Below are 13,170 nucleotides of genomic sequence, written 5' to 3'. Positions count from 1 at the left end.
CTGAAATAGGGACTTCAGTAAATAGTTGTTGAATGAATACCGCCCTCTGGTGGCCTCGAGGCGCTATCCCCTATCTTTCTTCCTAATCATCCCAACTGTACTGTTTTCTAGAACTTTCCAAAGCCTTTTCCTTCTAAACTTACCCAAATCTTATTACACACTTAAGGCTTTGATATAACATGAGAGCCAAACATTTCTGACAAAACAAATCCTCATATAGTCCAGGTTTAGCCCTCCCACGCAACCGGTAATCACTTTACAGAAACATCCTGGAAAGTCACTGACGGTAAGTCCAGAACAGAGGGAACAGCAGAACCTGGAGGGGGTCCCCCAGCCCCCACAGGATGACCAAGTGCACAGGTGCCTGCTTTCTCCTACATGTCCCTCCAGTTCTTACACTATAAGGATTCATTTTCAGGTATTTCTACAAACTTCACCTAGACCCTAAGCACACATTCCATCAGTCTGTCATGTCTAAGACCCCCTCCCACAAAGCCAGGTTCCATGGATTTTATCCCCCACTGTGGGTAAAAGGAGGTGAGAGGGAAATCTTGAATTGACGGAGCCTCCTTTCTCCCTGTTTCTCACCCCTTATTTCATACATGTGATTATGGCTGATAAAGTTAATTCCTGTATCAGGACCCACAAGACGGAGGCCACCCCAGTGGCCGGGCCCCCACCACAAATCTAACCCCAAGTCAGTCTGCATTTGCAGGAAACAATGCCAGGGACACCTAAGATACCACAATCACAATCCTCCAACTCGGCTGCAGCGAGCTCAGCTTACCCAAGAAGACAGGACCTGTCAGCCTTCCCAGGAAATCCCTGACCTGCTGGCCAATCATGCCGTTTTCCGCATTGCTGCTTGCAGCTCTCTCTAAACTGGCTCTTGCCCCAAGTCCCTCAGGAACAGAGCCCCACTCCTTGTAAGGCACTGTGCTCCCCCACACCATGGGTACACTGCCCTTGAATAAAGGACATCAAACTTGTTACTAAATTGTATTATTTGTTGTTATTTGACACAAACCACAGATATTCCCTCTATATCCAGGCTCCTAAGAGCTCCCTCCAACTTCTCTCATTCTTGAATGTTTGGATATGTCAGCCAACACCATGGGCCTCACACAGCTATGTGTTCAAAGGTGACCCGGGAAGCATGGTTTTTCCTTTGACTTGTTCTTCACAAGCTGTTTTGGTACAGGCCATGAAGAGCTGAGGACTGAGCTCATTTCCACAGGACAGATCTAAGTAAATATCCCATGGGCCCTGCTGCTTCCTCTCCCTGAAGGGCCTGGAGGCCCCCAAGACAGGCAGGGGAGAAGATTAAAACCCACTGCCAGGCTACCATCTTTTAACTGATCTCTTTCTCGGGCATTCTTTCGGAAGACAACAGTGTGGGATGAGGCTTTAGTTTCCCTCCACTTGACACAAACTGAAGTCAACTCTCTCCAGAAAGGGAAAAGAACACTAAAAGATGTGGTGTGACCAGCAGGGTTCACAGAAACTGCCAGTCCGGGTTCCTCCAAGTTCAAGTCTGCCTTGTACAGGATGTTTACTGAGCCTGTGCAGAAGGAAATAGAGGCAAATTCCATGCAAGAGCTAAACGAAAGGAAACTCAGAGGTAAAACTTTTTCTTATAATTTAACAAGGTCTGGGGAAATTGTCTGTGGGATGAAAGACTGGAAAGTTACAGAAAACAGGCTTAAAATTTCCGATATCACTGCTTCTACACAATGATTTACAAATAGCTAAAGATAGGTGGAATTTACCAGAATTTATCCAATAAATCACAATATCATAAATGATCAAACCTTGAAGGGGCCTTAATCTTAGGATTACCTAATAGTTGACAACCCAAGCTCTTTGTAAACTGTAAATCACTACATACAAGATGAAAAAACTAGGTTGTTCGCTGAAAGAGACAAAAGCAAAATGGTTAGTGAAGAATGGACAGTATATAGTAAGTAACAAGCACAAGTTCTGGGTCAGACAGCTGCTGTCCAGTTCGGGCTCTGCCATTCTCTAACCAAGTCACAGAATTGCTAAGCCTTTACTTCTTTCTCTTACTAAACTACATTTTCATAAAAAGATTGGCCGATTCCTATGCCTTCCCCAGAAGACTTTCTGCCTTCCATAGTAAAAATTTTAAAAAAAGACTATGAAATTTCAAAATGACAAAATTTGGATACATAACAAATATCCTTTTCCACTACTCCACACTGCCAATGGATATACCTGATACTGTTTGTGGGTTTAACGATACTGAAGAAGAATAGCACAGCTGGACAGCATCCTTAAGAGAAAAAGAAGTATGTGATCACATTATATAAGGATGACAGATTTCAGGAAGATGGCGGAGTAGAAGGATGCTCGCAGGTCACCCTCTCCCACAGATACACCAAGACCCACAACTACAGACCCACTCAGCCAACCAGAGCACCTGTGGAACTCCGACAGAACATCACCCTCTTCAAAAGATAAAGACGCCAAAAATCTGGTAGGAGAAAAGGAAAAAAGAAAGAACAAAAGGCAAAGCAGCGCGAGACGGGTCCCGCGGGGAGGGAGCGGCAAAGGAGGACTGCCGCTCGCTCGCTGGGTCTCCCCTCTCCAACTGAGAGGCCAGCGGGACGGAGGGGGAGCCTCCGAGGCTCAGATCTGTACAGAGCAGCCCTTGACTAACAGAACTAAGTTAAACGGGCACAGAGCGTCCCCCCGACACCCAGCCTGAGACGCGGGCCAGCAGCCGCGGGCAGGGCCAGGCTGCACAAGCCGGGCGGAAGACGGAAGTGGCTGCACGGAGGCAGCCCCCGGGGATCGCAAGGGGCTGCGCGCAGTGGCTGTGGGTGCACAGGGCAGAACAACCTGGGCCCTCCATAAAACAGCAAGGTTGATGTGCTCTCCGGGGAAGGGTGCATACCCACATCTCTGAAAACCCGCGGAAAGTTTTCGGGGGAAGAGAGGCTGGGCTCAGGCACAGCCGCCATATCCTCCGTGCTGAGCACTCAGGCGGGGGCGGGGGCGAAACCTGCATCCCCACCGAAGGGCTTAGCAGCCTCAAAGGCCAGACTGAGACTGGCCTGCAGCCTGGGGCAGATAGGATCCTTCCATCCTGGTCCCTCAGAGAACTTGCTCCACAAAGACAAACAAGGAGCTGGGTTTTGGCTCGGAGCAGGGACAGGGCTGTCCCTCGGTCTTCCCCAGCCCACCCGCGGAGCGCCGGCCAGGGCGGCGGAGCGCGCAGCCTCACAGAGCAGCGGAGCTACCAGCGGCGGCGCAGGTAGAGCGAGAGCGGCCCCCCGCCTTTCGGGCAGGAACACAGCCCCTGACCGAGGTGCTGGGAGGGGGCACGACCCGCCCTCCTACCCGGCCAGTCTGCAACATCTGATTGCGGCATCCAGAGGGGCAGCGACCCGCCCGCCCACAGCAGAGAGCTGCACCTGACCCAGTGTTAGGAGGAGGCGCGATCGGCTTGCCGACAGGTGCTGGGAGAAGCACAGAAGAGGGCGCCAACGGAGGGCCTCTGAAAACAGCAAGCTGAGTTTCCAAAACAGGACGAAGACAGAAAGACTTCACATTAAAAGCACACAGACAGGAGAACACCGAAAACCCCCCCTTTTTTTTTTAAATCTGTTTTTACCTGTTCTATTTTCTATTACTCTCTTAATCTTTACTTCTTAATTCATTTCTATTTCTCTTGGGTTTTGATGTCCTGCTATTGATTAGACACAGGTTTCAAATACATCTATTCATCTCCCCCCCCCTTTTTTTGTAAAGGTTTCAAAAGGACGTCTCAACCCAATTAATACTCTGCTTCAACTCACTCTTCTATTATTCATTATACACTGTTTTCAAACCTTCTTTCTCCCTTCTTTTAAAATTCTCTCTCTCTCTTATTTTTTTTTTCTTTTTTTCCTAAGTTCTATTCCTAAATAGGCATCAGATAGATAAAATCCTTAAGGACCAAAATAAACAACTGATACTCCATAAACCACAGTGCCAAAGAGGTATGAGCAAGATGAAGAAGCAGAAAAACCTTTCCCAATTAAAAGAACAAGAGAAATCCCCTGAAAGAAAGATCAACGAAATAGACGTCGATAGCCTACTAGATCAAGATTTCAAAAAAGGAGTGATCGAATTGCTGAAGGAATTAAAAGAGATAGTGTTTAGAGATATAAAATATGTCAAAAATGAAATTGAAGCTATAAAGAAGAGCCAAGTAGAATGGGTAAACTCATTGACAGAGATGAGGAATGATCTAATAGCTGTGCAAAGCCGACTAGATAATGCAGAGGAACGAATTAGTGATCTAGAAGACAGGGCAATAGAAAGCACCCATTCAGAAGAACTACAAGAGAAGCAAATAAAAAATAATGGAAATAGCATAAGGGACCTATGGGATAATATAAAGCGTCCCAATCTTCACATAATAGGGGTCCCAGAAGGAGAAGAAAGATCAAAGGGGATTGAAAAGGTCTTTGAAGAAATCATGACTGAAAACTTCCCAAACTTAAAGAAGGAATCAGATATCCAAGTACAGGAAGCTCAGAGGGTCCCAAACAGGAAGAACCCAAATAGACCCACACCAAGACATATCATAATCAAGATGGTCAGAGTCAAGGATAAAGAAATGATTCTAAAGGCAGCAAGAGAAAAGCAAAGAGTAAGTTACAAGGGAACCCCCATAAGGCTCTCAGCTGATTTCTCTACACAAACACTACAGGCCAGAAGGAAGTGGCAAGATACATTCAAAGCCCTGAATGAAAAAAAGATGCAGCCTAGGATCCTTTATCCAGCAAGGCTATCCTTGAGGATAGAAGGAGAAATAAAGAGTTTCACAGACAAAAAAAAAGCTGCAGGAGTTTAGCAACACTAAACCCATGCTAAAAGAAATATTGAAAGGGCTATTCTAAATAGAAAAGCAGCAGGATGCTACAGAAATGAGAAACACACAACTGGAAAGGTGATAACTCATGAATTACAAATAAAGTAAACATGAAATTATAAAAGAAGACATACAAATCACTGAGAGTGGGAGAGGGAGGCAGGGAAATATAGAATATTTTTTTCTTTCTTTTTTAAATTTTGTTAACAGTAGGATGGGTTTGAGATCATGTTACTATCAGTTTAATAAAAACAGTTATAGTAATGGGTTGATAGATTTACAAAAAAGGGTAACCACAAGCCAAAAATTTACAAAGGAGTCACAAAAATTAAATAAAATCCATGATAATACAAAGGAAAATTACCAAACCACAAAAGGAAGAAGAAAGGAACAAAGAGGATATACCAATTCAACTGCAAAGATAAGTTCAAAATGGCAATAAACACACATCTATCATTAATTACTGTAAATGTTAATGGACTAAATGCTCCAGTCAAAAGACACAGAGTGGCAGACTGGATAATAAAGCAAGAACCTTCAATATGCTGCATACGAGAGACCCACTTTAGGGAGAAGGACACATATAGATTGAGAGTGAAAGGATGGAAAAGGATATTCCATGCAAATGGAAAAGCCAAAAAAGCAGGTGTTGCAGTACTGATTTCAGACAAAATAGACTTTAAAACAAAGGCCATAAAGAAAGATAAAGAAGGACATTTTATAATGATGAAAGGAGTGATACAAGATGAGGATATTACACTCGTTAATATATATGCACCCAATATAGGAGCACCTAAGTACATACAAGAATTACTAACAGAGATAAAGGGGGATATTGATGGGAATACAATCATAGTTGGAGATTTTAACACTGCATTAACATCACTAGGCAGATCTTCCAGACAGAAAATAAACAAGGCAACAGAGAAATTAAATACTACAATAGAAAAACTAGATTTGGTGGATATTTTCAGAGCATTACACCCCCAAAAAATAGGATATACATTCTTTTCAAGTGCACATGGAACATTTTCCAGGATCGATCATGTACTTGGACACAAAAGAAACCTCAACAATTTTAAGAAGATAGAAATTATCTCAAGCATCTTTACTGACCACAGTGCCATGAAACTGGAAATCAACAACAGAGAAACAAAGGAGAAAAAAAGGAAAGCATGGAGATTAAACAATATGTTATTGAAAAAACAATGGATCAATGAGGAAATCAAAGCTGAAATTAAAAAATACCTTGAGACAAATGATAATGAAAGCACAACCATTCAAAACCTATGGGACACAGCAAAGGCAGTGCTAAGAGGGAAGTTTATAGCGATACAGGCCTTCCTCAAAAAGAAGAACAATCTCAAATAAACAATTTAACCCACCACCTGAATGAATTAGAAAAAGGACAAAAAGCCCCAAAAAGCAGCAGAAGGAAGGAAATAATAAAGATCAGAGAGGAATTAAATACAATAGAGATTAACAAGACCATAGAAAAAATCAACCAAACCAAAAGCTGGTTTTTTGAAAAAGTAAATAAAATCGACAAACCTCTGGCCAAACTCACAAAGAAGAAAAAAGAGAGAGCACAAATTAGCAAAATAAGAAAGGAAAACGGAGAAATTACAACAAACAAAATAGAAATACAGAATATCATACGAGAATATTACGAAAAACTATATGGAACCAAACTGGATAACCTAGAGGAGATGGACAAGTTTCTGGAAACATACTGTCCACCAAAACTGAATCAAGAAGAATCTGAACACTTGAACAATCCGATCACTAGAAAGGAAATAGAAATAGCAATTAAAAACCTCCCTACAAATAAAAGTCCAGGACCGGATGGCTTCACCGGGGAATTCTACCAAACATACAAAGAAGAACTCATACCAGTCCTTCTCAAACTCTTCCAGACGATTGAAAAGGAGGGAATACTCCCAAACTCATTCTATGAAGCCACCATCACCCTGATACCAAAACCAGGCAAAGACACTACAAAAAAAGAGAATTATAGGCCAATATCACTGATGAACATAGACGCCAAAATCCTCACCAAAATTTTAGCAAATAGAATCCAACAACACATAAAAAAGATTATACATCATGACCAAGTGGGGTTCATCCCAGGGACACAAGGCTGGTTCAACATACGCAAATCAATCAGTGTAATACATCACATCAACAAGAGAAAGGACAAAAACCACATGATCATCTCAATCGATGCAGAAAAAGCATTTGATAAAATTCAACACCCATTTATGATAAAAACTCTCGCCAAAGAGGGTATAGAGGGAACATACCTCAACATAATAAAAGCTATATATGACAAACCTACAGTCAGCATAGTACTCAACGGTGAAAAACTCAAAAGCTTCCCACTAAAATCTGGGACAAGACAAGGATGCCCACTATCACCACTCCTATTCAACATAGTCCTGGAAGTCCTAGCCACAGCAGTCAGGCAAGAGAAAGAAATAAAAGGGATCCAAATTGGAAAAGAAGAGGTAAAAGTGTCATTATATGCTGATGACATGTTACTATATATAGAAAACCCTAAAAGGTCCACATGAAAGCTACTAGAGCTGATTGAAGAATTCAGCAAGGTAGCAGGTTACAAAATTAACGTTCAAAAATCAGTTGCATTTCTTTACACTAACGATAAATCAACAGAAGAAGAAAGTAAAGAAACAATCCCCTTTAAAATAGCACCCAAAGTAATAAAATATCTGGGAATAAATCTAACCAAGGAGGTGAAAGAATTATACACAGAAAACTATAAACCATTGATGAAGGAAATTAAAGAAGACTTTAAAAAATGGAAAGATATTCCATGCTCTTGGATTGGAAGAATCAATATTGTTAAAATGGTCACACTGCCCAAGGCAATCTACAGATTTAATGCAATCCCTATCCAATTACCCAGGACATATTTCACAGAACTAGAACAAATCATAATAAAATTCCTATGGAACCATCAAAGACCTAGAATTGCCAAAGCATTACTGAAGAGAAAGAAAGAGGCTGGAGGAATAACTCTCCCAGACTTCAGACAATACTATAGAGCTACAGTCATCAAGACAGCATGGTATTGGTACCAAAACAGACATATAGACCAATGGAGCAGAATAGAGAGCCCAGAAATGAACCCACAAACTTTTGGTCAACTCATCTTTGACAAAGGAGGCAAGAATATACATTGGGATAAAGACAGTCTCTTCAGCAAATGGTGTTGGGAAAACTGGACAGCAGCATGTAAAACAATGAAGTTAGAACACTCCCTTACACCATATACAAAAATCAACTCAAAATGGATTAAAGACTTAAACATAAGACAAGATACAATAAACCTCCTAGAGGAAAACATAGGCAAAACATTATCTGACATACATTTCAAAAATTTTCTCCTAGAAGAAATAAAAGCAAGAATAAACAAATGGGACCTAATGAAACTTACAAGCTTCTGCACAGCAAAGGAAACCAGAAATAAAACAAGAAGAAAACCTACGGAATGGGAGAAAATTTTTGCAAGTGAAACCGACAAAGGCTTGATCTCCAGAATATATAAGCAGCTCATACGACTCAATAAGAAAAAAATAAACAACCCAATCCAAAAATGGGCAGAAGACCTAAACAAGCAATTCTCCAAGGAAGACATACAAATGATTAAAAAGCACATGAAAAAATGCTCAATATCACTAATTATCAGAGAAATGCAAATCAAAACTACAATGAGGTATCACCTCACACCAGTCAGAATGGCCGTCATTCAAAAATCCAGAAATGACAAATGCTGGAGAGGCTGTGGAGAAAGGGGAACCCTCCTACACTGCTGGTGGGAATGCAGTTTGGTGCAGCCACTATGGAAAACAGTGTGGAGATTCCTCAAAAGACTAGGAATAGACTTACCATATGACCCAGGAATCCCACTCCTGGGCTTGTATCCAGAAGGAAATCTACTTCAGGATGACACCTGCACCCCAATGTTCATAGCAGCACTATTTACAATAGCCAAAACATGGAAACAGCCTAAATGTCCATCAACAGGTGACTGGATAAAGAAGAGGTGGTATATTTATACAATGGAATACTACTCAGCCATAAAAACCAACAACATAATGCCATTTGCAGCAACATGGATGCTCCTGGAGAATGTCATTCTAAGTGAAGTAAGCAAGAAAGAGAAAGAAAAATACCATATGAGATCGCTCATATGTGGAATCTAAAAAACAAAAACAAAAACAAACAAACAAACAAAAACAAAGCGTAAATAAAGGACAGAAATAGACTCACAGACAGAGAATACAGACTTGTGGTTACCAGGAGGGTGGAGGGTGGGAAGGGATAGACTGGGATTTCAAAATTGTAGAATAGACTAAACTGTATAGCACAGGGAAATATACACAAAATGTTATGATAACTCACAGAGAAAAAAATGTGACAATGAGTGTGTATATGTCCATGAATAACTGAAAAATTGTGCTGAACACTGGAATTTGACACAATATTGTAAAATGATTATAAATCAATAAAAAATGTTTAAAAAAAATAAGGATGACAATAAGCAGTGCTGGACACAACTTCTACTCTTTGAGAGACACTGGAAAAGAATCAAACCACTGGGAGAAATGTTTGCAAAGTACGACTGATAAAGAGTTTGAATCTAGAATATAGAACTCTAGAAAACAAATAACCCGGTTTAAAAGATGAGCAAATAATCTGAACCAACACTTCATCAAAGAAGACATACAGATGGCAACGAAGCCCACAAAAAATGCTCAACATCATTAGTGTAACAAAAAGAAAGACTCAATGTGGAAAACAGTTCATCAATTTCTGATAAAATTAAACGTACACTTACAATAAGACCCATCAATTCCACTCCTCAACATTTACTCAAGTGAAATAGAAAGCTTGTCAAGTGGCTTCATAATTGCCAAATACTAGAAACAAACCAATGTCCTTCAAATGGGAATCAATAAACTGCAGTACATCCATTCCAGGAATACAACTCAGCTATGAAAAGGAATGAAGTCATGATATAAATGACATCACCAAGTCTCAAACGCATTACACTAAGTGAAAGAAGCCAGGCTTGAAAGGTTACAAACAGTATGATTCCATTTATACAACATTCTCAAAATGACAAAACCACAAGTACCTGCAAGGACAGAAAACAGATCAGCGGTTGCCAGGGGCAGGGGTGAGGAGGAAAGGGTTGGCTACAGAAGGTGCCTGAGGAAATCTGGAGGGTGATGAAACTACTGTATCTTGATTGATGTGGCAGTTACACAACTGTGTGCATTTGTCAGAACTCAATTCACTGTAAATTATACCTCAATAAAAAATAATGAGACCATGACGTGAAACAGCTATCAGCAATGTTGCCACTGTCTGAGCTGACATTAAAAGAGGTTTGAGATAGTGATTTTCAAACTTGATTCAGTGCATCCAAGGTGGAAGCTGGGAATCTGCAGCTTTAAGAAGCATTCTAGGTTATTTTGATGCAGGTGGTCCAAAGACTACACTTTGAGGTTGTTACACAGCATGATCAAAAACTGATACAAATACCCTCGCACCATTTCTTCATCTGAATATGTCTTGCTCCTCTACAAGACTCAGCAACTCTAGCTACTTCAGGCAAAACCCACTTAGTCACCAAGACAGAAACAGCTGTGAAGAGAGGGAAGGAGGGCTTTACCACCGGCAAGAGTGAGCAGAATAAACATGATCAAATGCCAGGTGCTATATACAGTATTTCCCAAAATTTCATGTAAGAGAGCTATGGATTTCAGATAATCATCTGTTTAGTGTCCTTAACAGTTTTACCAAGCTGGAAAGATAAGAAAGAAATTAAATTCACAGATGAACACATTACAATATGACAACAAAGTTAACCACAGAATATCTAAACCACTGTATCTAAGGCAAATTTCAAACAAACAAACAAAAAAATTATCCATTTTCTAACACTCATCCACTCTATTTATAACTTAAAGTAGAATATTTCTTTCTAAAGAAATATGATGCTTAATTTCCATGTGTAAATAGGAGTAGAGTTGGTCTAATAAAAAGGTGGGTGGGGGAGAAGATTCTGAACATCACTGAAGAGACTGCAAATCCCATCCCCACCCCATCTTCCAAAGGTCATCAGGGAGCTCTGCTCTGCGGAGCCCTGTTAGAAAATATTGCTCAAAAAATAAGGTTGCAGGGATAAATGCACAGACTTCTATTAGGACCCACAGGAAATCTAGCTTATTTCCACTATAAGAGTTTCAGTAAATTCAGTAAATCTGGCTGAATTATGTAATAAACTTAACACTTACAGTTATTCTGCATGTCTGTCTGGTTTCTTCATTAATATATTCCCAAAACCTACAAAAGTCACTTGCCCATAGGAGGTACTCAAGTATTTATTGAGTGAAAGAATACCTAAACATAAATTAGCTTGTAAACATCAATGCAAAACACATCCACAATGTAGCCAAAATCTGATTGCAGATACTTAAAACTGAATGAAAATGGTTAATTCTCCCAGAAAATAATTGCAGTTAAAAAAAAACTCAATAAGTAAATGAATCTCTAATTAGTCAAAAGTATGAAAGCTGACTTTTATAGAGAGGATTTTCCGAGGTCTGTGTCTCCCACCAGCAGTCACGTCATCACTCCAAATATGCCGGTCTTTGTTAGTGTTTAATGTATTTATGATTAGCTATGTCACTTCTGAATTAAACAAAATTATGAAAAACAAATCTGGGGCAGGGCGGAAATACTTGGGCTTATTCTATACTATAAGTAAGAGCTTAAAAGCCTTTTCTAAAAAAGAAAGAAAAGTTGCTCTTATTTGGGCACAAAAATAAAAGCTGAAATATTAGGATTTGATCCAAAAGTAAAACTTCATAGCTTTCATATTAGCTTCATAGCTTCAATTATAGACTTAAAGTAATAATTCCAGTTAACAATTTTAAACATTTTATAGGTAAAAAGCCCTTTAAAAAGGCCTTATGGACAATCATCAAAGAATTGCCACCTTGTTACAGACAAGTATTACCCCCTGAATAGTTATTTTTGTTTTTAAAACAGTGAACGGCGAGCTTCAGCTTATTACCTAACACCCTTCTTAGTGGCTAAGAGCTTTAATAATGCAATGTCTTCTCCTCTTTGTCAGCTAGTGAAACAAGGTTTAAATTTCACATTCAACTGGTAGCTGCTGCGGAATGCATTAAATAAGGAATGTTTTATCCAGGGCAGAACAAACCTAATCTTCAGGTGTGGATTGATATAAAGAGAGGGACATTCATGGAATTCAAAAGAGAATCAGCACCTCACAAATTCTTGCTCCCCGCCCTGGTGTTACATTACCTGCTACACAGTCTCGAAGGTTCATTCTCCCCCTGCAGTCAAAAGACACTGAGAAGGTATTCACAGCAATGTAAAGAAGCCGGCTTCTAGCACTCGGCTTCTTTGTGTACAACTTCGATGCAGAAGGGCAAGCTCTGAAAAACCTCTTTTTGTTAACTAAAATTCCACTGGCAATCACTGAGATCAGTGAGTCTCTGTTTCATCAAGCCAGTCAAATATTCAGTCCGGGGAAAGTCACGTACGTAAAAACTAATATGCTGTACTCAGCAGCATAGTTTTATTCACGCATTCCATTACCATTAACTGATGGTCCACTCTGCTCCAGGTAGGATGCTAAGGATGCTCTTAACAGGAACATGCCTAAACATCTAACAGTGCATATATGCTTACGGGTAACTTGGTTTTGTATGTGCAATCTTCCATAACCATGTGCAGGTTTAGGGAAAACTCTCTAAATTTTCCCATGTGTTTTATTACTTTGCTTCTTCTAAGAGGCACTGTGTAAATGACATCCTACTGTGTGTGTGTTTTATAAGGAGGAGAAATTTACGAATAGGGAGGCCAATTTATAAAATGTTCTTCAGTTTTATGTGTTACAAGCATCGTGTCTCATTGACCACCTTCCTCAGCTAAGTGAATAACTCATTCTTTGTCTGTGTGAAGAACAGCATTCCAGCAATGAATGGCCGGGTAACATTTAGATACAGAGCTCTCTCTCAGAAAGCTCACCCACCACCTCCTGAGCTTGCCTCCAGCAACAAAGATGGTTTAGGAGTTATCTTGTTGGTTCAGACTTCCATCAGTACCTTAGAGGAGAGAACATATTCCAGCAGAGTGTTTAAGTTTATTTTTGGAACTTAAAAAAAAGACTGCTAAGATTAGGAGGGAGGGAAAAGGGTGTATCAACCCAAGGGAAAAAAAAAACC

The 13,170-nt window shown here is 40.2% G+C and overlaps 1 protein-coding gene across 23 annotated transcripts in view; it reads right to left on the bottom strand.

The window, feature by feature from the left end:
* Window positions 1–13,170, bottom strand: part of LMO7 (LIM domain 7) — a 189,907-nt gene that overhangs the window by 141,464 nt on the left and 35,273 nt on the right. The window lies entirely within an intron of this gene.

Source organism: Camelus bactrianus, chromosome 14 (assembly GCF_048773025.1).
Source record: "Camelus bactrianus isolate YW-2024 breed Bactrian camel chromosome 14, ASM4877302v1, whole genome shotgun sequence".
NCBI lineage: Eukaryota > Metazoa > Chordata > Mammalia > Artiodactyla > Camelidae > Camelus > Camelus bactrianus.
This window is presented reverse-complemented; position numbering and strand designations above follow the sequence as displayed.